General features: G+C 37.5%; 1 long non-coding RNA gene across 2 annotated transcripts in view; it reads right to left on the bottom strand.

Annotated features, from left to right (window-relative positions):
• Positions 1-375: 375 nt before the first annotated feature.
• The window catches only part of LOC112128769 (uncharacterized), a 30202-nt gene continuing 2618 nt past the window's right edge, over positions 376-27959 (bottom strand). Inside the window, exons 2-5 of one of the 2 annotated variants that reach the window (XR_008513025.2) lie at positions 22070-22200; positions 17042-17179; positions 14988-15082; positions 376-4361 (exon numbers count right to left, since the gene is read on the bottom strand). This is a non-coding gene — a long non-coding RNA (uncharacterized LOC112128769). Of the gene's footprint in view, positions 4362-12204; positions 15083-17041; positions 17180-22069; positions 22201-27959 lie in introns of those variants that run through there. The other variant, XR_010136952.1, reaches the window with a different exon arrangement.

The following is a 27959-nucleotide window of genomic DNA, read 5'->3' as shown; positions in this document are numbered from 1 at the left end:
GAAATATAAATACCTTGTTAATTGGCATTTTAATTAGTTATACATTCTTTAGAAATAAACATTTTAAAAGGTAAATACTGAATGCATTACAGGTTATATAGAGAGAAATTTCAACGAAAGCCTGGCACACTATTATATCTATATTTAGTCTGTACAAAGACTTCTGCATTTATTTTAAATTTCCTACCTGCCCATATGTTTTTTTTTTTCCCTGAAACCTGAGACACTTTAAACAGTAAAATTTTTCAAACAGTTATTTCAGGAAAAGATTCATTTTAGTTCATTTCATTTGGTAAATAATATTAAAATGAGTCATTCCATTTGCAACTTTATTTATTTTAATAATTTTAATGTATTTATATTTACATGTTTGCTTATAATGTATATATCCTTGTTTAAATCTCATTATGTTTTTAATTGTTTATCTTTGCCATTTCCACAGTTTTTTTTTTTGCATGTGTTAAATCTGGAGGTTTTGCCAAATGAAAAAGCAAATAAAGAGAATGAAGTATATCAACTACAAAAAGAGTAATTAGTATGTATATTTGTGCTGTGTGCAATTATCTATATTCTTTGAACACTTCCTTGAAAATGCTGCTATATATTTTTTAATAGATCCTCTTTCCCACTTCTAGGAAAATTAGTTTATACCTTATTTTTTTTCTTTCTACCTTACTCATATACTTACACTCCTTCATCATCCACTCATATTATAATTCACAGAGGAAAACAGAAATTCATCTATGAAAACAGAATAATTAAAGAACAAATCTCACCATGTTGTGAAGAATCAATGTGGTAATTCCTAAAATATGCTTAGAGTGGTGACTGGTGTGTTTAAAATCTCAGTAAGTGCTAATTTGTGGCAGCCATGAAAATGCACATCTTAGACCTCAGACTATGGGGTATCTGTGGCAGCCATGAAAATGAACGTCTTAGATCTCAGACTGTGGAGTATCTTTGACCCATAACTTCAGCTGCTGAGCTCTGAAATTCACCTCTGTTGCTGTATCTCCCATAGGCTGCTCCCAGCCAGTGATGAGTGTGGCAGAGACACTAAGGCCCATTCTCAGGAGACATGAGAGCATTATGGCTTTGTCTCCAGGACTCCCATGATCTATTGCTCAACTTCCTTACAATTGCCCTGTGGTCTAAGTCTCTTCCACCCACAAGTCTTTCCTTCCCATTCTCTTTTAAAAGCCTCAGATCTGCATCACAGCTTGATAGCTTTCTCAGGCTCCTCCTCCTCTAGTTCCTTTCCCAATTTCCTTTAAGGTATTTCTTGAGTGTCTAATTTTGCCTTGTCATTGGCTTCTTGGAGGACTTGAACCAGCACATACAGTTCTGAGAGTAGTTTGAGAAAATTGGCTGTGGTGGGATGGAAATTTTAGAGACTGGCTCACCCATCACCTGCTGGGTTGAAGAGGATGCTATTCTGGTTAGTAGAGGGGCATGAATTGTCCCTGGCACAAGGTGGCAGTTCAACTGCTAAAGGTTTCACTAGTAGTACCCCAGGAAAATATTCCTGGAGGGGAATGCTTTAGCAAGTGCAATTATGTAGGTCATTTGGAAACAATGCCTATAAAGACAGAGTTGGCTGGCTATTGCTAAGTTGTATAGATGCCCTGCAGATAGATAATTACAGATTGGGGACAGTAAACAAACAGTTAATGGCTAAAAGTGGCAGCCAGAGGGCCTCTGAGGTACCCTTTAAACAGGCTTTTTTTTTAATATAGTGGAAAAGCAGATATATCTGAGCAGCAGCCTGAAGATGTCATTTGTTAGAGTTGCAGAGCTCCAGAAAAATTTGAATACTCAGCCAAGGCATATCTGTTATGCAAAGGTCTAGGAGCATGGGCTGAAGACAAGCTCCCTTGTGGGAAAAATCTAGCATCTAAAAACATGGGATTGTATCTGATTGACTACCCTTGATGAGGTTACCTCTATAAGATCCACTTACCCTGTGAGCTTTCTCTTCCCTAGCCAGCACTTTCCTCTGCTGAATAATGCTGAAGAAGCTTTTCTTCCATTAATTAACAAGTATTGCCCTTGGGAGCTGCTTTCACCTTATATCTTGACTGGAAAGATGCTAACTAGGGTTAAATCCCTACATAGCACAATAGAAGATGTGCTGGGCCTAATAAGGAAGGAAAAAGACTATACACCAAGAGAATTTCAAGAATTTGTTAGCTTGTGCCAACAGAAGCTGGTAGAGCACATCAGGAAATGGATTTTGAGGAGGCTTGATCAAAGAAGCAAGAATACAAGACTGGATGAAGAATAATTCATTGACTTGGGGACAGTTTCTTGGGATACTGGATTAAGACTAGTAGGAAGCCAATGGGAACAGGGAAACTCCCTCCTAGAGTGGCCATTAGAAGTCTGGAAAAGGCTATGTCCAACACTCAGCAAAGTGGAAATCCCATTTCCCTGGAAGATGGTGAAAGAAGGAATAAAGGATCTGAGGGAATTGGGCTTGCTGAAATGGATATATTATCTAGCAAGGGATCCATCAGAGGATTATGTTCCACAGAAAAGCTCAGAGGATACCTTATTTACCCAGGCATATGGAATAAATTAGTAAAATGGGCACAAGATCACTAAGAGGTTCAGTGGTGGCTGGCCTACTTATCCCAGACTCACTATAGGAGAGATAGTCAAAGAGCTGGGCTCATCAACATCTATGGAATAATGGAACCCCAAATAAATAGAAGCCAATTGGTGGAGCTTAAACACCCAAAGTGTCCTGGCATCTTGTTTAGAAAGCAGACCTTCATGGAATCCTGGATAAGGTCCAGGTCACAATGTGGCCACTGGGTCCAAGGGACTTGCTCAGTGGTCATTTTCCTAATTGCTGAATGTATATAATTGGAATTTATATACTTGGCAGTGGGAACAACCCACATTGGGTCCTTGGTCATTTGGATAAGAGCACTCATGGTAGGGGCTGGAGGGAGTTTGTGCCATTATTAAAAACATAAAAGATGTAGTTGCAGTAATCATTATCATTTCTCTACTTGTTTTACTAGTTTCGTCTCTGCATAAACCCCATCCTGAATAATGACTGAAGACTACAGCAGATTTAGCCAAGTAGTAATCTAGGTCACAGGTGCACTGGCTTATGTGCTATCATTGCTGGAGCACATTATTAAGGTCATAGGTATATAGTATGTGGCCAGTGATTTGGCAAATGCATTCTTCTCCATTTCACTTAGAAAAGTAGATCAGAACAATTTTCATTTATGTAAACAAATAACGGTATTTATTTACAGTTTTGGAGCTGCGATGTATTATCTCTCCTGCTTCTGTCATAATATAGTCCAAAGAGAATTGAACTGCATGAACATTCCACAGAATATGACACAGATCTATAACAACAATGACATTATATTGATTGGAGAGGATGGGCAAGAGGTGAACTAGTATGCTTAAGGCTTTGGCAAGACACTTCTACTCTGAGGATGGGAGATTAAACCCTAAGAACTGTCAGGGACCTGCTACTTCTGTGAAATTTAAAGATGGAGTGGTCAGAGGTGTGCTGGGGTATCTCTTCCAAAGTAAAATGAATTGCTGAATCTTCCATCTCCTACAACAAAAATGGAAACACTGCACCTAGTAGGTCTTTTCTGAGTTCTGGATGCAGCACATTCCACATCTAGAACTATTGCTTTGGTGCAATAGCGAGTGACAGGGAAGGCTGCCAATTTTAAGTCCAGCCTTGAGCAGAAAATGACTCTGCAGAAATTCCAGGCTTCAGTGCACCAGTCCTGCCACTTGGACTGTATGATCTAGCAGACTCTATGGTGCTAGTTCTGATAAGGAAGGAAAAAGACTATACACCAAGATGTATAATAGTTGGGGGGTGGGGGGAGGGATGTCAATAGTGAAAAAGGAAGCCATATGGAGATTATGTCAATCCCCATTAAGAGAACTCAGTGCAGGCCCCTGGAATTCTAGAACAGGGTCATGCCGTTATACCTAGTGATTGCATATGCTCTGAGGAAGAGATTACGTATGTAGAGATTACATATGCTTTGAGATTACATATACTTTGAGAAACAGCTCTTGACATTACTCGGCGCTGGCAGAGACAGAATGGTTGACCTTGGAGTAAATCCAAAGTGACCATGCATCTGAAAATGTCCATTATGAGCTGGATTCTGTCAGACTTGGCAAGTCAAAGTCAGATGTTCTCAGCAGAAGTCCATTGTAAGATGGAAATGGTACCTTTGGATTGAGTCCAGGCGGGACTAGATGTCCAAGTAGCTGCATGAGCAAGTGACCACACAACATGTCACCCAACATGATTGCACACAGTGCTCTTCTCCAGTTTGTGCCTATGTGGGGTCTTGTACAAACAGCTGAAGGAAAAGGGAAAAGTCCAACGTTGGCATATTATAGGGGCTTAGTAGATAGTAAGTGAATGAAAGGATTTGGTTAAGCTTCTGCCTTTGTTTGTGCACATAATTATTGTCTCTGTTCAACAGATGTAGAAACTGAGGCCAAGTAAATTAAGCAAAATTCATTACCCACAGGTAATGAATAAAGGGGCTGGAAAACAGATGTCCTGCCTCATATGATAATGTATTTTCTATGGCATTATTCTGTTGTTGTTGTTGTTGTTTTTCTCACATTTACCACAGGATGTTTTCTTCATTTTAAAAGAAGAATCAAGTTCATTATTAGACATTAAATCATAACACAGTTAACGTTCCACATTTAAAACACTTAAAATGCCATGCCCCATTTGCTAACCTAAAAACTGGTATCCACATATGTTGAGTCACTTTTTTTCAATTACTTGCAAAAATGGATAGAGATTGGGAGGGGCTGTGAATTTATGCATACTAATGAAACCTTAAAATAAAATGTTTCCATGTGCAACTTCCAGTCTTGTTGGATAACTTTACTTGATTGAAAATTACTTGAGAAAGATGAAATCATAAATTACCTTAAATTTACTGAAAGCCTGTGAGGCACCTATATTAAGTGTGAAGCTGATGAAGTTTCAGCTTGAATGAAAATAAGCTGAGAAAACCACATAGGTAAGGTTCCAGGTACATCTCCAGAAAGAAGGCTAACATTTAATATAAGCTCTGCTGGGTTCAATAGTGGGCAACATTGCAAGTAGATTCCTACTAGCATTATAATTGTTAAAACTCCATCTAGCATTCACAGTTTCTTCTCGTTCCACTCATATTTCCTAGTGTGTATAATCACTCCAAACGCTTGCTGACTACTCCTGATCCATTCATTCATTTATTCCCTCATTCAACAAATGTTTAACTTGCTATATGCTAGCCACTGTGTACTTGAGGGAGATAACATATTATTAAATTGTGACAAGATAACATTTTACAGATGAAGAAAATGAAGCAAAGAGAGTTTTAGCATCTTCTTCAGTGTTACACACCTAGTGTGCAAAGAAGTTGGGACTAAGAACAGAAAGTATGTCTCTGGAGTCCATGCTTCTAACCACCATATTTTTTTCTCATGACATTCATAGCGTGTCACTCTGCACTTTTCTGTTAGAAGATATCACTAGCATATTTCTGAGGGAAACATATACAGAATTCCATTAGGAAGTCTACACATAATGGCAAAAAAGAGGAGTCTTTCTCTCTATAGATAGATAGATAGATAGATAGATAGATAGATAGATATAGATAGATATAGATATAGATATAGATATAGATATAGATATATAGACATAGATATAGTAGGCCTGTGGCAACTTATGGTAGATCTCAGAAAACTGCATATTAAAATAATTTTTATCATAAATCATTTGGAAATTATCTGATGGGTGTTGTGGCTAAGCTAGCTGATGTAGAATTTGATATTCTAGATATGACAGAAATTATTGAAAACACCTCTGTATGTGATTTAGTCATTGGAATACAAATTAAGTGAAAATATGAATGGACAATAAGTGATATGCAGCAAGGTTATTTTAAGAATATATGCAAACATAATAAAATTAGAGTCATATTGGTAAGACTTCCTTTTTATTGATTAAATTTGGGTAATGATGAACTTATTTAGAGTTCTACAGAAACATATTATACATGTTGATATGGTTTGGCTCTGTGTTCCCACCCAAATCTCACCTTGAATTGTAATAATCCCCATGTGTCATGGGAGGGACTGGGTAGGAGGTAACTGAATCATGGAGGCAGGTCTTTTCCTGTGCTATTCCTGTGATAATCAATGAGTCTCATGAGATCTGATGGTTGTATAAAGGGGAGTTCTCCTGCACTTACCCTCTTGCCTGCTGCCACGTAAGACATATCTTGTTTCCCCTTCATTTTCTACCATGATTGTGAGTGCTCCCCAGCCATGTGGAACAGTGAGTCAATTAAACCTCTTTTCTTTATAAATTACCCAGTCTTGAGTGTGTTTTTAATAGAAGCATGAGTACAGACTAATACAGTAAGTTGGTACCAGTAGAGTGGGGCATTGATGAAAAGTTACCCGAAAATGTGGAAGTGACTTTGGAAATGGGTAACAGGCAGAGGCTGGAACAGTTTGAAGGGCTCAGAAGAAGAAAGGAAAATGTGGGAAAGTTTGAAACTTCCTAGAGACTTGTTGAATGGCTTTGCCCTAAATGCTGATAGTGATATGGACAATGAAATTCAGGCTGAGGTGGTCTCAGATGGAGATGACGAATTTGTTGGGAATTGGAGTAAACGTTACTCTTACTATGTTTTAGCAAAAAAACTGGTGTCATTTTGCCCCTGCCCTAGTGATTTGTGGAACTTTGAACTTGAGGGAGATGATGTAGGGTATCTAGCAAAAGACATTTCTAAGCAGCAAAGCATTCAAGAGGTAACTTGGGTGCTCTTAAAAGCATTCAGTTTTATAAGGGAAGCAGAGCATAAAAGTTTGGAAAATTTGCAGGCTGACAATGCAATAGAAAAGAAAATCCCATTTTCTGGGGAGAAATTCAAGCTGGCTGCAGAAATTTGTGTAAGTAGCAAAGAGCCTAATTTTAATCCCCAAAACCAAGGGAAAAAATGTCTCCAGGCAACATCATAGAACTACCCTGCAGCCCCTCCTACCACAGGCCCAGAGGCCCAGGAGAAAAAAAGTGGTTTCATAGGCTGGGCCCAGGGTCCCCATGCTATGTGCAGCCTAGGGACTTGGTGCCCTGTGTCCCAGCCACTTCAGCCCTGGCTGAAAGGGGCCAATGTACAGCTCAGGCTATTGCTTCACAAGGTGGAAACCCCCAACCTTGGCAGCTACCACATGATGTTGAGTGTGTGGGTGCATAGAAGTTGAGAATTGAGGTTTGGGGACTTCTGCCTAGATTTCAGAAGATGTATGAAAAGGCTTGGATGCTCAGGCAAAAGTTTGCTGCAGGGGCAGGGCCCTCATGGAGAACCTCTGCTAGGGCAGTGCAGAAGGGAAATGTGGGGCGTGAGTCCCCATGCAGAATCCCCACTGGGTCACTGCCTAGTGAAGCTGTGAGAAGAGGGCCACTATCTTCCAGACTCCAGAATGGTAGACCCACCTGCAGCTTGTACTGTATGCCTGGAAAAACTGCAAACATTCAATGCCAGCTCATGAAAGCAGCTGGTAGTAGGGGGTTGGCGAGGTGGCTATACCCTGCAAAGCCACAGGGATGGAGCTTCCCAAGACTGTGGGATCCCATCTCTTGCACAGGATGCCCTGAATGCGAGACATGGAGCCAAAGGAGATCATTTTGGAAATTTAAGATTTAATTACTGCCCTGCTGGATTTCAGACTTGTATGGAGCAGCCAGGAGGGGGCTGTACCCTGCAATGCCACAGAGCTAGAGCTGTCCAAGACTATGGGAAAACACCTCTTGCATCAGCATGCCCCAAATGTGAGACATGGAGTCAAAGGAGATCATTTCGGAGCTTTAAGATTTAACTGACCCACTGAATTTCAGACTTCCATGGGCCTGTAGCGCCTTCATTTTGGCCAACTTATCCCATCTGGAATGGGTGTATTTACCCAATGCCTGTACCCCCATTGTATCTTAGAAGTAACTAATTTGCTTTTGATTTTACAGGATCATAGGTGGAAGGGACTTGCCTTGTCTCTGATGAGACTTTGGACTGTGGACTTTTGAGTTAATGCTGAAATGAGTTAACACTTTGAGGGACTGTTGGAAAGGCATGATTGGTTTTGAAATGTGAGCACATGAGATTTAGGAGGGTCCAGTGGCAGAATGATAAGGTTTGGCTGTGTCATCCCCCCAAATCTCATCTTGAGTTGTAATAATCCCCAAGTGTCATTAGAGGGGCCAAGTGGGGAGAATTTGAATCATTGGGCAAGATCTTTCCTGTGCTGTTCTCGTGATACTGAATGAGTCCCACGAGATCTGCACATACCGTCTTGCCTGATGCTGTGTAAGACGTGTCTTGCTTCCCCTTCGCCTTCCACCATGATTGTGAGGCCTCCCCAGCCATGTGTAACTGTGGATCAATTAAATCTCTTTTTTTAAATAAATTACCCAGTCTTAGGTATGTCTTTATTAGCAAAATGAGAACAGATTAATACAGATATAATATGTCTAAGCTATATGCCCAGCAATAAAACAAACAAATTGCCTAATACTCAAAGAACTTCATGACTGAAGCTGAGTTGGAAGATCCTACTGGTAACACTCTAGTATGATATTTGAAAGGGCATGTGTATTAGTCTGTTCTCACATTGTTATAAAAAACTGCCCAAGACTGGGTTATTTGTAAAGAAAAGAGGATTAATTGACTCACAGTTCCAAATAGCTGGGGAGGTTTCAGGAAACGTTCGATAGTGGCAGAAGGGGAACAGGTAAGTTTTACATGGTGGCAGGTGAGAGAAAGTGAATGTGTGAAGGAGGAACTTTCAGACACTTATAAAACCATCAGATCTCGTGAGAACTCACGATCATGAGAACAGCATGGGAGACACCATTCCCATGATCCAATCACCTCCCACCAGGTCTACCCCTTGACATGTGGGGATTGTGGGGATTACAATTCAAGAAGAGATTTGGGTTAGGACACAAAACCTAACCATATCATTCCATCTCTGGCACCCCCCAAATCTCATGTCCTCACTTGTCAAAACCAATCATGCCTTCCCATCAGTCCCCCAAAGGGTTGACTCATTTCAACATTAGCTCAAAAGTCCAAGTCCAAAGTTTCATTTGAGACAAGGCAAGTCCCTTCTGCCTAGGAGCCTGTAAAATCAAAAGCAAGTTAGTTGCTTTCAAGATACAGTTGGAGTATAGGCAATGGATAAATGATCCCATTACAAATGAGAGGAATTAGCCAAAACAAAGAGCCTACAGGCCCCATGAAAGTCTGAAATCCAACGGGGCAGTAACTAAATCTTAGAGCTCTGAAATGATTTCCTTTGACACCATGTCTCACATTCAGGGCATGCTGATGCAAGAGGTGGGCTCCCACAATCTTGGGAAGCTCCAATCCTGCAGCTTTGCAGGGAACAGCCTCCCCTCAATCCCCTGTTCCCTGGCTGCTTTCACTGGCTAGAGTTGAGTGTCTGTGGCTTTTCCAGGTGCATAGGGCAAGGTGTTGGTGGATCTACCATTCTGGAGTCTGGAGGATGGTGGCCTCCTTCTTGCAGCTCCACTAGGCAGTACCCCAGTGGGGACTCCGGGTGGGGACTCCAACCCCACATTTTCCTTCTGCACTGCCCTAGCAGAGGTCCTCCATGAGGGCTCCACCACTGCAGAAAACTTCTGCCTGGACATCCAGGCAATTCCATACATCCTCTGAAATCTAGGAAGAGGTTCTCAAACCTCAATTCTTGACTTATGTGCACCCAGAGTCCCAACACCATGTGGAAGTCACCAAAGGTTGGGGCTTGCACCCTCTGAAGCAATGGCTTGAGCTGTACATTGGCCCCTTTTAGTCATGGCTGAGATGGAGGCTGCCAAGTCCCGAGGCTGCCAAGTCCCAAGGCTGCACAGAGCAGCAGTGAGGCCCTTGTCCTGTTCCACAAAATCATTTTTCCCTCCTAGGCCTCCTGGCCTGTCATGGGAAGGGACTACCAGGAAGGTCTCTGACATGCCCTGGAGATACTTTCCTCATCGTCTTGGCTATTAACATTGTGCTCCTCATTACTCATGCAAATTTCTGAAGCTGGCTTGAATTCCTCCCCAGAAAATGGATTTTTCTTTTCTACTACATGGTCAGTGTGATGGTTAATACTAAGTGTCAACTTGATTGGATTGAAGGATGCAAAGTATTATCCCTGGGTGTGTCTGTGAGAGTGTTGCTAAAGGAGATTAACACTTGAGTCAGTGGACTGGGAGAGGCAGGCCCACCCTCAATCTGGGTCAGCACATTTTATCAGTTGCCAGTGCGACTAGAATTAAAGTAGGCAGAAGAATTTGGAAGGAGTAGACAGACTGAGGCTTCTGACTTCCATCTTTCTCCTGTGCTGGATGCTTCCTGCCCTCAAATATCAGATTCCATGTTCCTCAGCTTTTGGACTCTTGGACTTACAACAGTGGTTTGTCAGCAGTGGTTGTCTTTGCCTGTTGACCACATACTGAAGGCTGCATTATCAGCTTCCCTACTTTTGAGGTTTTGGGAACTGGACTGGCTTCCTGGCTCCTCAGCTTGCAGGTGGGCTATTGTTGGACTTCATCTTGTGATCATGTGAGAAAGTTCTCCTAATAAATTCCCCTTTGTATATTCATCTATCCAATTAGTTCTGTCCCTTTAGAGAACCTTGACTTATACAGTCAGGCTGCAGATTTTCCAATCTTTTACACTTTGCTTCCCTTTTAAACATAATTTCCAATTTTAAGCCATCTCTGTGTAAATGCATAATACTGAATGGTTTCAAAATCAACCAGGTTACATCTTAAATGCTTTGCTACTTAGAAATTTCTTCTGCCAGACACCCTAAATCATCTCTGTTAAGTTCAAAGTTCCCCAGATCTCTAGTGCAGGGAAAAATGCTGCCAGTCTCTTTGCTAAAGCGTAGCAAGAGTGACCTTTCCTCCAGTTCTCAGTAAGTTCCTCATCTCCATCAGAGACCACCACAGCCTGGACTTCATTGTCCATATCATTATCAACATTTTGGTCAAAATCATTCAACAAGTCTTTGGGAAGTTCCAAACATTCCCACATCTTCCTGCCTTCTTCTGAGCCTGCCTGTTACCCAGTTCCTAAGTCACTTCCACATTTTCAAGCATCTTTACAGCAGTACCACCTCACTACCTTGGTACCAATTAACTGTATTAGTCCATCCTCACATTGCTATAAAGAGTTGCCCAAGACTGAGTAATTTATAAAGAAAGAGGTTTAATTGACTCACAGTTCCTCATGTCTGAGAAGCCCTCAGGAAACTTACAATCATGGTGGAAGGGGAAGAGGTACATCTTACATGGTGGCAGGCAAGAGAGAGCAAGTTTGTGAAAGAGAAACTGTCAGACACTTATAACACCATCAGATCTTGTGAGAACTCACTTCCTGTTATGAAAAGAGCATGGAGGACACTGTCCCCTGGATCCAATCATCTCCCACCAGATCTCTCCGTTGACACATGGGGATTGTGAGGATTATAATTCAAGATGAGATTGGAGTGAGGACACAAAGCCATACAACGTCAGTGTGCTTTATCCCTTTATGGCCACTGTAGTCTTTTACACAGCAGTATTTTAAAGTATGTGCTTGGTTTAAATGGATATAGGGTCTTATACACTGGAAATCAAAATCTTCATATGATTGAGCTAAAAGAGACCCTAGAGGGCATGATATGAAAAGCAACTGGAAACTTTTCTTTCTAATTCATAAGTCATCCTACAGTCTAACCTGATAAGAAGCTTTACTGTTCTCTAATCACTCTATTGGGTATGTATACTGGTAAACTATAACATCCTTTGAAATTAATTTAATGAACTGAGTTTACTAAAATAAAAAATAAAAATCTTTTGCAATTGGACATCTTGGACTGGGAAACCTATGGTTATTTCCCAATTGCTCCTGGGGCTTTGTTTCTCAATTGTGTGCATTCATGTCCATCAGCTTCCACGGCACTATGATAGTTCACACTCTTGTTGGAGTCCTAACTTGTCTAGCTAAACAAGGATTTCTAGACAATGTTCAAATAGTAAACTTTTCCATTTAGCTCTGATCTATTAAATTACCCCCTCCATTAGTTTTGTACTCAATAACAACACTTTCAAGCTCAATCTAGAAGTCAATTCATCCCAAGACCACTTCTTAAACTTTTATTTTACATTAGATTTAGAATTACAGAAAAGTTTCATAGCTAATACAGATTGCCCATATACCCCACACCCAGTTTATTATTTGCATCTTACATTCATATGGCATTTGGCACAATTAATAAGCCAATATCGACATATGTCACTGGTAACTAAAATCTATGCCTTATTTAGGCTTCCTTACATTTTACCTAACAGTTTTTTTTCTTTTCCAGGATTCTTACATTTAGTTGTCGTGTTTCCTTATGCTCACCTTGACTATGACTGTTTCTCATACCTTTTTTTTTTTTTTGAGAGCTTGATAATTTGAGGAGTGCTGGTCAGGTATTTTGCAGAATATCCCTCAGACAGAATTTGTCTGATTATTTCATCACGATTAAACTGGGATTATGAGATTTTAGGAGGGAAACCACACGAAGGTGAACAACACTTTCATCGTATTACAGCAGCATACATATTATAAACGTGATTTATCACTGTTGATGATATTGGCCTTGATCAACTGGATGAGGTAGTGTTGGTCAGATTTCTCCACTGCATCTCAGTCTTTTTTTTTAATCCCCTCTGTTTGTTCTATATTCTTTGTAAGAGAGTCACTATGAGCAGCCCACAGTTAAGAAGTGGAAAATTATCTACCACCTACTTGAGGATGAAGTATCTACATAAATTATTTAAAATTCTTGTGTATGGAAGATTTGTCTATTATGTCTCATTTATTTACTCAATAATTTATCTATATCAGTATGGACTTATGGATATTTATTTTATAATTTGAGCTATAACCCAATACTATTTTATTTACTTTATTTTTTTGTTCAAGTTGTACAAGTTTTGGCCATTGGGAAATCTTTCAAGTGCCTCCTATATCCCTTTGACATACTCCCATCATTATGGTTTGTTTGTTTGCTTGTTTTACATGTCTTCACTTGCTGGCAGTGCAATATATTCTAGCCTTATGTATAGTTCCTGCCCAGTCCTAGGATCTGTCATTTTTCCAAGGAACCCTGGTTCCTGTTTTTGGAGAATGGTGAGAGAAATCAAGATCTTGCTACTAGTTAAACTCATTGCTTCTAGGCCCTTTCAGCTGATAAAGTAAAAATGAAAAAACTGTGTACATATACATATATCTTTGCATAGTTCTCTCTCTCTCTCTCTTTCTCTCCCATCTGAATTTATATTAAGTTCGAACTGATGTCTTCAAATCTAAGCCATGACTGCATGAATTATTCATGTCTTCTCTTGCTTGTCTATAACCTCCCACTCCAACAGTGAGAAATCTGGCTCCCACCTTCCACCACCCATTTATTTAATTGTTCAATTCCAGTATACATCTATTGTGGTTTCAGAATTGTTAACCGTTATCCCCATGGGAAAAATGTTATACTCTAGGGTAAAATATTTATGCACAATTCCTTTTGCCTTTAGCCTTCAGACTCCATTCATTTTTAGTTAACGTAGGTCAGCATCTTTCCCTCACCTCCTTCAAGTAAGGTTGTTTTACATTTGTAATGTGGTTAGATAATTTATGATCACATTCTGCATTCCATCCTGTAATCTTGACTTCTTAAATTTAAAAGATGACTTCTTAAAATAAAAAAAAATTGCATACATTAATGTTCACTCTTCATGCCATAAAGTTCTATGGATTTTGACACATGCACAATCTCATATATTCCCCGTGAAGGCATCATACAGAATATTTTCTTACCCTAAAATTTCCCTATATTTCATCTATTCAAACTTCCCACACCCCATAAGACTAATTTTCAAACTACTTTTTTCTTCTATATAACCATCATTTTTCTCTTGAAATATTTTATATATAAAGGTGACCTACAGCTCAATTTCTGGTAGAGAAATAGTGTTAAAGTGAAAAATCTTTCTAACTGAATGGTCTTGTATTTGCCTTTATATGAGTAAGACTGAAGAAAATATTCATGCTCTGTTATGATCAATACAAAAATACTTTGTTTACTTTTTTGCATGTCTTTACTATAAATAATTCTAAAATACTTAATGAATACTTTGAAATAGATGTGTTGGTCTATGAGCATTAGGTTAGGAAATAAAGAGTTAAACTATGCAAACTGCAGAATGTTAGTATTAGGGACTAAAATACAGCAGCCACCATACTTATTATTAACAACTCAGAGACCCATAATAAACTATCAAATTTCAAAGTAAAGCAGCAGATCAGAATCAGAAAGAATTCTGAAAACTAAACAAATGGTGATTCAAACATCTAGTTGCATAGGCACTAGGAAATCCATGAAGAACAGGAAAAAAGGCAGCAGATCCTGTCCTATCTACCTAACCAGTTTTTTCCCTCGGTCTAGAAGTCGTAATGGGCTTTGGGTTAGATTAAAAATCAAGTATCAAGTATAGAATCTGAAATTTGAAGTTGACAGTAGTAACTAGTGTTGGAAAATGAGTAGTTGGGAAAGAAGACAGCTCCTGAGTGGATATTAAATTCCATTATTTCATATTCATTTAGGAGAAGAGACTTACAAAATATTTTTGTAACTAAGCTATAGGTTGAAAACCTGGTCGTCTTCCTTTTTAGTTCAATTAAATTCAATAAATATTTCTGGAATTGGTACTATATTTAAGAGACTGCCCTGAGCGCTGGGTATATAAGGATGCCAGTTGATGGTTTTTAAGGAGCTCATGGCTTTATGAGGAGACGCAGATCAGAAAACATTGCTCTGGGTTTCAGGAACACTTTTCCTCACAATAATTCCCTTCAGCTGAGGTTGGAGCTGTTACTCACAGTTCACCAGAAAGTTAGGACTGAGAGGAAGCAAGGGTATTCCAGTCAAAGTGAGAGTGTTGGCCAAGTCCAGCAGCCAGGATGAAGGCACGTACCTATGAAAGGAGTGGTACACAGCCAACTGTAGTTATGATTTAGAATATTGTCACAGTGTGGGGAAATTAGGAGACAGGCTGAAAAAGTAGGATATTACTATGTTATGAAAGAATGATAGGCTATACTGAAGGGCTTGGCCTTCATCGTGAAGGCCAGTGATCCACACTCCCTGGCTCCACCCTAGAGATCTTGATTCACATAAAGTGAGGTGGAGTCTCAAATTTAAAAGTATAGTAAGGATGAAGAAATTTTGCAGCAATTACATTACTAAAGCCTTATAAGTAATACTGTTTTAGAAGTTTTCTACACTGAGGCCATATTTTTTACCTTGTATATTATGATTGAGAAATACATATAGTTTTGTAGGAAATATGTTATATTTTATAATTGGTAGTATAAAAGGATATGTGTATATGTGTGTATATAAATGTATGCATATCACTATTCAGTTCCTTGTTGTTTGATTATATGTATATATAAATATATATATATATTTAAAATTTTAAAATCTACTAACTTTTTGGCCCAGGGTGGAACTAATGAGAAGCTAAATAAATGCATACTTTGTAATATATAACTAAACTAACCTCTTATTTGACATTCATTTTTATTTTAAGGTCATATAGTATATTGTAATTAGGCACATTGCACCAACCCATTCAATGAATCTTTATTCAAGCCTCACAAATTGAGAGAAATCAATGACTCCATATGACCAAATGGCTAATGCTAGATGTTGGTATATGGCTATCAGTTCAAAATCTATAATAGGTGAGAGACCAAAGCTTGTTGGTTTATATAGACATCTAGACCAAATTTTCTTTGTATTTTATTTTGGCTTTACAAATATAAGCTTTGACATTTGAATCTTCAGGTTTTTTTTGCACTACTATTTTTTTTTTTTTTTACTGACACCAGGAAAATATATCTGTTTACTGTAGAATAAATACAGTTTCCTTAAAACATTTTTAAAGCATGCAAAAGTTCATGTTTTATAATGTTAGGAGGGTTTCTTTAGGTAGGAGTTCTGCATTTCAGAGGAGCCATATATGACACAAACAGTGCACAATTGGGAACACTAGCTGATAATGATATGATCATTTTTGGCAGGTTCTTCATGTAGTTCTGGCAGAAACGTAGTGATACATTAGTCATTTTCACAGAGAAGATACGGGTCCATGCCAGTCTCCTATTTGGGGTGCCATCTGTACCATTTTTGTCAGTAAATTCAAAAAGAAAATATATCCATTGATGGGTACTATTTCTATTTTTTAATCATTGTTTGAGGCAAACTATACCATTCTTAGAATAAAACAATGAGTACACATTACTAAAATTGCTTCTGGGCATTCTTCACTAATGGAATACCCATATCAAAATTACTCCAACAAATTTTAACACTTCCTTTTAATTTAAATTGTCCACAATTTACTGTCTCTGGAGCTCATGGTATGTAAGAGGAAACAGTGAATTCTACTTTTTGTTTTATTAATAATGGAGCAACTCACTTGACTCTCATTGTTTTGCCTCCTTCATCTGTAAATATAGTAATAAGGACAAGCAATATTTGAATTAAAAAGGGCTATATTTCTGTTAAGGTTAGCAACAAGTAAATTTATTCTAAACCTAAATGTTGGTTGTAATGTATGGAGGCAGGCAGTTCAAAGTTTGCTGACTTACTTTGACTAAATGTCTATGTTAGTATTATAAATTTAATACAAATTATAAATTTGTTGAAGAGAAGGGTTGTATGTTATTCATGCTTTGAACATATTAAGCACTCAGTAGATATTCATTGTGCTGAACTGAAGCACAGATGGACTTGCTATAATGACTTAAGGGGATCTTCTGTTAAGGAGAGGAGTTAGCAGACGTACAATGGTATAAAATAGGATTGGGAAGAATGGTTTCTTACTATTGATATTTTTGGTATGTATGAAAAGGAAACTATTACTTACCTCCAGATTGCATTCAGAAATGTGGTTTTGCTGAACTGGTTTTAGGTCATTACAGAAGGTGTTCTTCAGAATAATGAGTATCACATAAATGACTATTTCATAAATATAGGTGAATTTTCTTCATTCAACTACCAGTAGCTAAAGAGAAATAACACTTATTAATAATTAAAATCTATTGAAAGCTTGCTTTGCACAAGGCATATTAAACATTTTATGTCTATTACCTAATTTGATCCCTTAATTACCCTTTGAGATAAATACAATTCTTATTTTCATTTTACCAATGGGTAAAATGAATCCTGACATATTTTAGTACTATCATCCTCCTTGCAGTGAATAGCTTTAAGACATACATCTTATTTATATTACAGGTCCCTGAGTATAACTGTAGCTTGCTAATGTGTATAAAAGGCCGCATTTTGTTGCCCAAATCTACTAGTGGTAGACAGGATGTTTTGCCAGTTATTAAGAATAGACAAAATACTGAGAAATGGTAATACCCTATTAATTAAGTATAATTGAGAAAACACTTTCTTTGATATTTTAGGCTGTAATACCATGGCATTTCTAATCTTGTAGCTAAGACCTGCTACCTCATCTAAAGGGAAGCCCAGTTTCTGACTATTAGTGATTTCTTTTTTTTCTTTTGAAAGAGCATTTATTATTATTATTATACTTTAAGTTCTAGGGTACATGTGCACAACATGCAGGTTTGTTACATATGTATACATGTGCCATGTTGGTGTGCTGCACCCATTAACTCATCATTTACATTAGGTATATATCCTAATGCTATCCCTCCCCCCTCCCCCCACCCCACAACAGGCCCTTGTGTGTGATGTCCCCCTTCCTCATTGTTCTCATTGTTCAATTCCCACCTATGAGTGAGAACACACGATGTTTGGTTTATTATCCTTGCGATAGTTTGCTGAGAATGACGGTTTCCAGCTTCATCCGTGTCCCTACAAAGGACATGAATTCATCATTTTTTATGGTTGCATAGTATTCCATGGTGTATATGTGCCACATTTTCTTAATCCAGTCTATCATTGTTGGACATTTGGGTTGGTTCCAGGTCTTTGCTATTGTGAATAGTGCCACAATAAACATACATGTGCATGTGTCTTTATAACAGCATGATTTATAATCCTTTGAGTATATACCCAGTAATGGGATGGCTGAGTCAAATGGTATTTCTAGTTATAGATCCCTGAGGAATCACCACACTGTCTTCCACAATGATTGAACCAGTTTATAGTTCCACCAACAGTGTAAAAGTGTTCCTATTTCTCCACATCCTCTCCAGCACCTGTTGTTTCCTGAATTTTTAATGATCACCATTCTAACTGGTGTGAGATGGTATCTCATTGTGGTTTTGATTTGCACTTCTCTGATGGCCAGTGATGATGAGCATTTTTTCATGTGTCTGTTGGCTGCATAAATGTCTTCTTCTGAGAAGTGTCTGTTCATATCCTTCGCCCATTTGTTGATGGGGTTGTTTGTTTTTTTCTGGTAAATTTGGTTGAGTTCTTTGTAGATTCTGGATATTAGCCCTTTGTCAGATGAGTAGATTGCAAAAATTTTCTCCCATTCTGTAGGTTGCCTGTTCACTCTGATGGTAGTTTCTCTTTTTTTATTATACTTTAAGTTTTAGGGTACATGTGCACAACGTGCAGGTTAGTTACATATGTATACATGTGCCATGTTGGTGTGCTGCACCAAGTGGACCTAATAGACATGTACAGTACTCTCCACCCCAAATCAACAGAATATACGTTCTTCTCAGCACCACACCGCACTTATTCCAAAATTGACCACATAGTTGGAAGTAAAGCTCTCTTCAGCAAATGTAAAAGAACAGAAATTATAACAAACTGTCTCTCAGACCACAGTGCAATCAAACTAGAACTCAGGATTAAGAAACTCACTCAAAACCACTCTATTACATGGAAACTGAACAACCTGCTTGTGAATGACTACTGGGTGCATAACGAAATGAAGGCAGAAATAAAGATGTTCTTTGAAACCAACGAGAACAAAGACACAACATACCAGAATCTCTGGGACACATTCAAAGCAGTGTATAGAGGAAAATTTATAGCTCTGATGGTAGTTTCTTTTGCTGTGCAGAAACTCTTTAGTTTAATTAGATCCCATTTGTCAATTTTGGCTTTTGTTGCCATTGCTTTTGGTGTTTTAGACATGAAGTCGTTGCCCATGCCTATGTCCTGAATGGTATTGCCTAGGTTTTCTTCTAGGGTTTTTATGGTTTTAGGTCTAACATTTAAGTCTTTATTCCATCTTGAATTAATTTTTGTATAAGGTGTAAGGAAGGGATCCAGTTTCAGCTTTCTGCACATGGCTAGCCAGTTTTCCCAGCACCATTTGTTAAATAGGGAATCCTTTCCCCATTTGTTGTTTTTGTCAGGTTTGTCAAAGATCAGGTATTTGTAGATGTGTGGTTTTATTTCTGAGGGCTCTGTTCTGTTCCGTTGGTCTATATCTCTGTTTTGGTACCAGTACCATGCTGTTTTGGTTACTGTAGACTTGCTGTATAGTTTGAAGTCAGGTAGCATGATGCCTTCAGCTTTGTTCTTTTGGCTTAGGATTGACTTGGCAATGTGGGATCTTTTTTGGTTCCATATGAACTTTAAAGTAGTTTTTTTTCCAATTCTGTGAAGAAAGTCATTGGTAGCTTGATGGGGATGGCGTTGAATCTATAAATTACCTTGGGCAGTATGGCCATTTTCACATTGATTCTTCCTATCCATGAGCATGGAACGTTCCTCCATTTGTTTGTATCCTCTTTTATTTCATTGAGCAGTGGTTTGTAGTTCTCCTTGAAGAGGTCCTTCATGTCCCTTGTAAGTTGGATTCCTAGGTGTTTTATTCTCTTTGAAGCAATTGTGAATGGGAGTTCACTCATGATTTGGCTCTCTTTTTGTCTGTTATTGGCGTATAAGAATGCTTGTGATTTTTGCACATTGATTTTGTATCCTGAGACTTTGCTGAAGTTGCTTTTCAGCTTAAGGAGATTTTGGGCTGAGACAATGGGGTTTTCTAGATATACAATCATGTCATCTGCAAACAGGGACAATAGATAACCCTGATGGCCAACTTTTTCCTCCAGCCTTAAGAATAAACACATGAAAAATAAATGTATTAGATATGGTTTTCCAAATGCCTGGGAGAGTAGTGTTTCTGTAGCCACCTATATAAATAGATGCTCATTCGGTATGTGCAAATAATGGCCTCAGAGCACCTTGGGACTGGTATGAAATCCCACAAGAGATACATTGTAGTACACACTGTATGTTCATTTTAGTACATTGTCAAGGAAGATGGCAAACAGAGGCATCAAATTAGTTAGTGTTTCGTTTGGTAGGTTTCTGCCTAATATGGCTTTTATTCTATTCAGTCGATACAAAGTTATTGATTATCCATTAGAGACAGATGAATTTTCAAAATAAAATATTAAATAAAACAAAAACTCCTGAATGGAAGGAAAATAACATATTTTTAAATCCCCACTTACCAAAATTTTGTATTTTGGAACGGATATTCTCTAAATTGGATATGTAAAATAATACTATAAAATACTAGAAAAATTCTTCCCAAAGTTTGGAAGAATGAAATCACTTTAGGTTGAAAGAGAGTCTAGGACTTTGAAAGGAATTTGGAGATGTTTGGGATCAAAGGGCAAATGGCAGCACCAATTGTTCCCAGTTTTGAAAACGAGGTTTATATAAGTAAAAAAGGCTTGGTATTTAAACAGGATCCTGGGTAAATAGTAGCCTGGGCATTAAGAAAGATCTCTTGTGTAGTCATATTTCTAACCTAGATAAAGATGTGAATATAGATATATTCCTAATTATAGGCAAACCACCAAAGGCCCTGCCTGATCCTAGAAACATGCACCACTTAGGGCTTACCCCTTCTTAAGTCAGTGGCAGAGATTAAGAATATTTCCCTCTCCAAAAATATCCTGGGACCCTTCTTACCAAGACCAGTGATACAAGTAAATAGTTACTACGATGCCAAATGTCATTCTTTCATTCTGCCATGGCCACTTCCCCCAGTATATTTCCTATTGTTTAGAATTATGTGCAGTTGTATACCTAAGGATACTTTCAATACACTTTCTTTGTTTCTCCAAAATGAGAGTGAAACTTGAAAGTGGTTACTCTTGCTTCTGAAATCTAATGCCATATTACATATCCTATAATAGTGCAGTAAAATTATCCATACTTAACATAAGCCACACCTTAGGTCTGAAAAATAATGAAAACTTCTAAATCTTCACTGGGTATATTATCATTTTACACATTGAGCAAACTACTTTCGTAAAGCCATTTTTTAATATTATAGAAGTGTCCACCCATAATTTATCAAAATTACCCTAGAGTAAACTCAAGATGCAATAGCAAAATTCCCTTTGTAACACAGTAAATGAGCAAATGTACATTTAAAAATTCACTACCAATTTCATCCATGTCCCTACAAAGGACATGAACTCATCATTTTTTATGGCTGCATAGTATTCCATGGTGTATATGTGCCACATTTTCTTAATCCAGTCTATCATTGTTGGACATTTGGGTTGGTTCCAAGTCTTTGCTATTATGAATAATGCCGCAATAAATATACGTGTGCATGTGTCTTTATAGCAGCATGATTTATCATCATTCTCAGTAAACTATCACAAGAACAAAAAACCAAACACCACATATTCTCACTCATAGGTGGGAATTGAACAATGAGAACACATGGACACAGGAAGGGGAACATCACACTTCCGGGACTGTTGTGGGGTTGGGGGAGGGGGGAGGGATAGCATTGGGAGATATACCTAATGCTAGATGACGAGTTAGTGGGTGTAGCGCACCAGCATGGCACATGTATACATATGTAACTTACCTGCACATTGCGCACATGTACCATAAAACCTAAAGTATAATAATAATAAAATAAATAAATAAATAAATAAATAAATAAATAAAATAAATAATAAAAATAAAAATTCACTACCTTGCAAGCATGGGTCATTTTAAATTCTCCTTTTAGTAGGTAAGTTCATCTCTTCTCCATTGTTCAAAATTCCATTAACTCTGCTTCTTCCTTCATTCAGTAGCTCCTGAAAATTTTCCCTGTAGGCCACACTTGAAAGAAAAAGGCCTTGCTTTTATTTCTGATTATGATTCTTAAGTCTGGAATGCATTTTGAAGTGAATAAGGAATATTTTTGTTGTTTAATCATGAAGTTGAAGAAATTAGGTTTTCCTGTCATGAAAACCCTGTGTAATTTCAAGTGCTTACGTGTCTTCTCAAATATTTATGCCACCCAATTTACTTATCCATTAGTTTGGTTCTTGATCTGGATTTCCACAGTCACATATCTCTTCATTCCTGATGTATATCTGGCTTACACAAAAAACACGAGAGAGCCCAGGATTTAAGAGAGAAGATGGAGTTTCAGAAGTGTAAGCATTCCTGGGAGACCTTACTTTGATGTTTCTGCAATCTGTCTTCCTGAGAGAGAAGACAGGTTGAAGAGGGATGTGAAGAATTTTGTTTTCACTTCTTAAATAAACTTTAATGAAGTATAGTTTGCATGTAATAAAATATTAAGTATACAATTTGAGGAGTTTTGATAAAGGTGTATATCTGTGTTACCATTATAATAAAGATATAGGAAATTTCGGTCATCCTAGAGAATTCCCCTGTGATCCACTGTGGTCAATTCCTCTCCATATACTCATATCCAACCCCAGACAACCAGTGATCTGATTTCTGTTATTATAGATAGTTTTATCTGCTATAAAATTTTATATACATGGAATCAAATAGTAGGTACTCTGGATTATTTTGGTCAGCACAAACTTTTTATAATGTTAAAATTTTTTTAAATGGTAGAAACTTAATGGGCCTCATACTGTTACTCTGTAAGTAATACTCCATGTAATAATTATTTTTCCAAACATATTTCATTATTACTTAATCTTAAAAATGTCTTAAGATTCTATGTTCAATTCCAACTTAAAAATAAATTACTATATACATAAGGAGAATATATATGGAAAATAAAAAAGAAATTACTATAGTTTCTAATTATCTTAAAGAATGCACTGATTTGCTGTTGCAGGAGGATAATGTTAGAGGAAAATGATGCTTGGAAAAATTGGAAGGATAATCTAAATCTTACTCTATTCTTTTGAAGATCCCAATCTGAAGATGATCAATCAAGATAGTTTAATTACAGAATAATAGAATAGCAAACTTCTCATTAATAAACTTTCTAAATTGCAAATATTGCCATTACTGACTAAATGATTATCAAATTTGTCATTATTTGAAATTGTCTTCATTGCCTACACATTTCATAAATCCTTTATATGATTTCTCAAGACTGAAGTTAGTTTTAACTTACTTGGCATATGTTTCTTTAGTGATTATTATTATTATTATTATTATTTTTTGAGATGGAGTCTCGCTCTGTCATTCAGGCTGTAGTGCAGTGGTGCAATCTCGACTCACTACAAGCTCCGCCTCCCGAGTTCATGCCATTCTCCTGCCTCACCCTCCCAAGTAGTTGGGACTACAGGAGCCCGCCACCACACCCAGCTAATTTTTTGCATTTTTAGTAGAGATGGGGTTTCACCGTGTTAGCCAGGATGGTCTCGATCTCCCGACCTCGTGATCCACCTGCCTCGGCCTCCCAAAGTGCTGGGATTACAGGCGTGAGCCACCACGCCTGGCTAGTGATTATTTTAACCCTTATTGAAACACAGAGGAATTTTTCAATGCATAGAAATATGAGTCAAAAGAAAACGATATTGGAGAGTATAATGTTTGGTACATTGAGTAATGATGATGAAAACCAGCTTATAAAAATTCAAACTACATTTTGTGTAACTATTCTATAGCTAGAATCTTGAGAATCACAGTACCCACACAGTGGGAGAGTACAAATGAAGACCTATGCAGACGTCTGCTATAAGAACAGAACAGCCAACACACTATACGATGGAAAGGAGCAAAATGAAGTACAAATGATAAGTGGTGCTTAACTTTATTAAGCCAAGTGAACGCTATTACTGAAAGTCTGTATCTAACAAAGGCAAATTACTTTGCTGTAATCATGCTCATGAGCTGTCTTGTGGCTGCCAGTCAGGGCCTGCCACTCATCTAAAGGAAATGAAAGCCTTGAAAATGTTAATTAGATGTTACAGCCTGATCAATATTGAAGAACCTTTAATTTATAAGTTTCCACCATTTTCTTTGCAATGTCCTCATGTGTTTATAAGAACAAAAACCATGGAATTGTGGCAACATGAAAAGGTCAGCCTGCTACATAAATTCTTTTGAAATCTTGACCTGTGTAGTCACATATGTCTAAATGAAAATCTATCAATTATCTCACTGAGAAATATTTCTAAAATATCAGTGAAGAATTAACTTGGCCTTACATCAGAAAATCTATTTCCTGAGCATAGATGTTCCTTTAATTGAAGATAACATGTAATTTTGGCTTTATTTAGGTAGAACAATTCCTATTTGTGGTATTCTGGTAGAACCCTGCCTGGCGGTGAAATCAATAAAGCTTCATCCTCTACGCTACTAAAATTCTTCAATTTGAAATTCTTTCCTAGCTTTAGGTCACAGATATACAGCCATCTAGGAAGAGGAAACAGATGAGTCTGCATTCTTCAACATTTTTAAGTATGAATGTATGTTATCAAATTCTTCTTCACAAGCACTTTGGATGAGACCTCAGAGGAGGTGGGCTTATAGAAAATATGACTACTTCAGAGAAGGATAAAACAGCCTAAGAGGAGAATGCTAAATGTTCTGAAACAACAACAGAATAACATAAACTTCTGCCTATAACTTCCTTTCATTTTGGTAATATACATCAACATTCCTATTAAGAAAGCAATGACAGAACCTGTTAATAACAGATTATTTTATTATAATTCATACGAATTAAACACAAACTACTGATAACTTATCTTCTACCTAGGGAACATGGGGAAAAATTTTAAATCTCAGTTAATGGCTAGTGGAAAGTGGAGGGAAAGTTCAAATACACAATTTCCTTTTTCTTCCCTTTGTTTGGGTAGACTTTCAGGTAGGTGCTTTAGAAATGACTAAGAAAAGGTAGTGTTCTTACAAAAAAAATGAAGAATAACAGTTGAGTTTTTGAGTCCCTGGGAATAGTTGTATGAAATCTTAATCAGGTCATTGGTGACTTTCACTATCAAATTTTTCTTCAGCTTATAGAATTTCTGATTCATAACAAAAGTATCCAAAATTACTGCTTATACTTGTTTTTCCCACATTTGAGCTTTTAAAAAGAGTAGTTTATGCTCATTTTCTAAACTTTTCTACCTTCTATTTATCTTAAACTTACTGTGTTCTGGTTTTTTTCCCCACCACTCCACTGAAACTGCTCTCAGTAATGTCACTGTTGATTTCTAACTTGACAACTTCAATAGATGCTTTCAGTAGCCTCCCTGTGCCATTTGAAGCGGCTATTCCCTCCCTTCTTGATATTACCTCTTCAGTTCTATGACTTACTGTTGGTCTCATTTTCTCTTAGTTTTTTGCTACCTAAAGGATTAAATCTTAGGCCACTGCAGGGGCCCTTCTTCTTCCACACATTACATTCAGGTATACTTCAGAATTCCATTTCTGTTCTTCATATTCTCTACATATTCCTAGATGATCACCCACTCTTAAGATATGCCCACTATTTATATTAATTGCTTTTAATAATCCAGCACACAGAGTCTGGAGAGTCAGCCTCTCTGAGGCCAGAGGTGAAAACTGCCTGGGGAATTGTACCAGGGACAATGAAGAATAATAGCACACTGTCTCTATAGCCTGTAGCAGAAATCTGCTTCAACCCATCATCTCCTCTCACTGACTATGTGCCAGGCATTGTAAGAAAAATTGTATATGGAAAGTTATATAAAATAAATCAAAATGTCATGATATTCTACTTGTCTCACATAAATCTACACATGGGAGTGATTGAATAACCACTTGCTAATTGTTTGGGTCTACTAAATAGGTCATAGGAAGTTCATCTGGTCTAGAAACTTCCTAGTATTACTCAAGAATAATAAAAATAAAAAAAGAAAGACAAGAACAGATGCTGTTGTAGAGATCATGCCAAGAAAATGTAAAGCTTTGAAGCTTTTCATTTCCTGGTAACTACCACCATTACCTCTTCAAATTTCAAATTGAATGTTTGTCAGTATTAAGTCAAAGAGACAAACTGTTCATGCTACAAGTTCATTATATTCTATAGGTGTACATGACAAATGCATCTGAGAATGGTATCTTCAGGGTAAACCTTTAGGCAATTAGCTTTAAATAAATTATTTTGTTGGTGTGTTATGGAACCCTCGCTTAATGAAATTCATAGGATGTGACCACTCAGATTATATTCTTCAGTGATCTACGGATCAGTGTAGTACTGTGGATCAATATGACTAAGTTACATGTTTCCCCTAAGACGTGTTATCTCTAGGGTACAGTTAATTTAGGAAAGAAAATACTAGGGGATTAAAATATCAACTTTCCCCTGGGGCCTGAAATAAATAAAACAGGTAGTAATACTATTTCTATTTTAAAGTATTGGAATATAATAGATATCTTTTCCCAAAAAATTGTACCCTACTACCTAAACTTTCCCTAAAGTGTCCCCTATTCTTAGTCATGCTGTCTATGAGCTGTGCCTCATAGCAACTATGCATTATGCTACTGTGTACCTGTGACTGCCTTGACCAGACAAGCTCAGAAGTCTGCAGAAGTGGGAAAGAATTAAAATAGAAAGAAAAAAATTAACAAGAATTAGACAGCGTGTGTCCTAGTGGCCTTTGTATTGATTATTCAAGTCTTGTATGACACCTGGATCCTCTACCCTGAGTAGTGCTTAAGATAGCATTGTATTTTTTTCAATAAAAGCCCTGATATTTTGAATGAATTTGTTTTGAAATGTGTTGCCTACTATTTAAGTGCCAAAATACCCATTTCATCGGGGAACAATTTGTTCCTTCTTTCAGAAAATATTCCTGTTCTCTGCTTCTGAATTTTACTCTAGGTGTACAACTTCTGTGGAAAGTGTTATTTTTACATAAACCCTATGGTCTGGCTATAGTTGATTATTGCTAGGTATGGACCCATTACAGCTCTTACCTACTATTTTTGAGTCATGAAGCAGAGAGAGCATGAGACCATTTTCTCTTCAGAGACAAATTTTTTAAATATAAAACTTGCAAAAATGCAAGCATGTTTCCTGCTAGTAAAACACTGTAAAGTCAACACCTCGATGCACAGTCCAGAGAGAATAATGAAGGTATTCATGTCATGGCTTCCAAATGATCCCTAGACAGGCTTCTTCTTTTGCCTTTTTGCATTTTAGTTGTTTAAACCTTTCTTAGATTTTCTGAGTCAATAATTCCCACATATGTCTAAGCTTGTTTAAATTGGGTTTCCATTAGGGTTGCCAGATTTAGCAAATAAAAATGCAAGATGCCCCTTTACCTTTGAATATCACATAAACAATGATATTGCAATATTGGGACATACTAAAAAAGATCCATTGTTTATCTGATATTCAAATGGAACTGGACATTCCATATTTGATCTGGAACCCTAGTTTTGATCACTTGCAACCAAACAAAATCAGTTGCTCTCTGTGACTTGTAACCAGACAGAACTATTTCTTATAGTACTTTGGATATACATTTGTATTTAATCAAAAAAGAACACAGGAAGCAATTTTGTACTTTCCAGGAAATTTTGTGTAGCCTAAATATCATCGTACAACTCTGATTCTTCCTATACAACTTTCGTAAGTATCTCTCTACAGAGTGCAAATGTAACTTTGAAGCAGAGCATTTAAGTGATCC

This window comes from Pongo abelii, chromosome 15 (assembly GCF_028885655.2).
Source record: "Pongo abelii isolate AG06213 chromosome 15, NHGRI_mPonAbe1-v2.0_pri, whole genome shotgun sequence".
Lineage (NCBI taxonomy): Eukaryota > Metazoa > Chordata > Mammalia > Primates > Hominidae > Pongo > Pongo abelii.
Note: the sequence above shows the minus strand (reverse complement) of the source record. Positions and strands in the feature narration are given on the sequence as shown.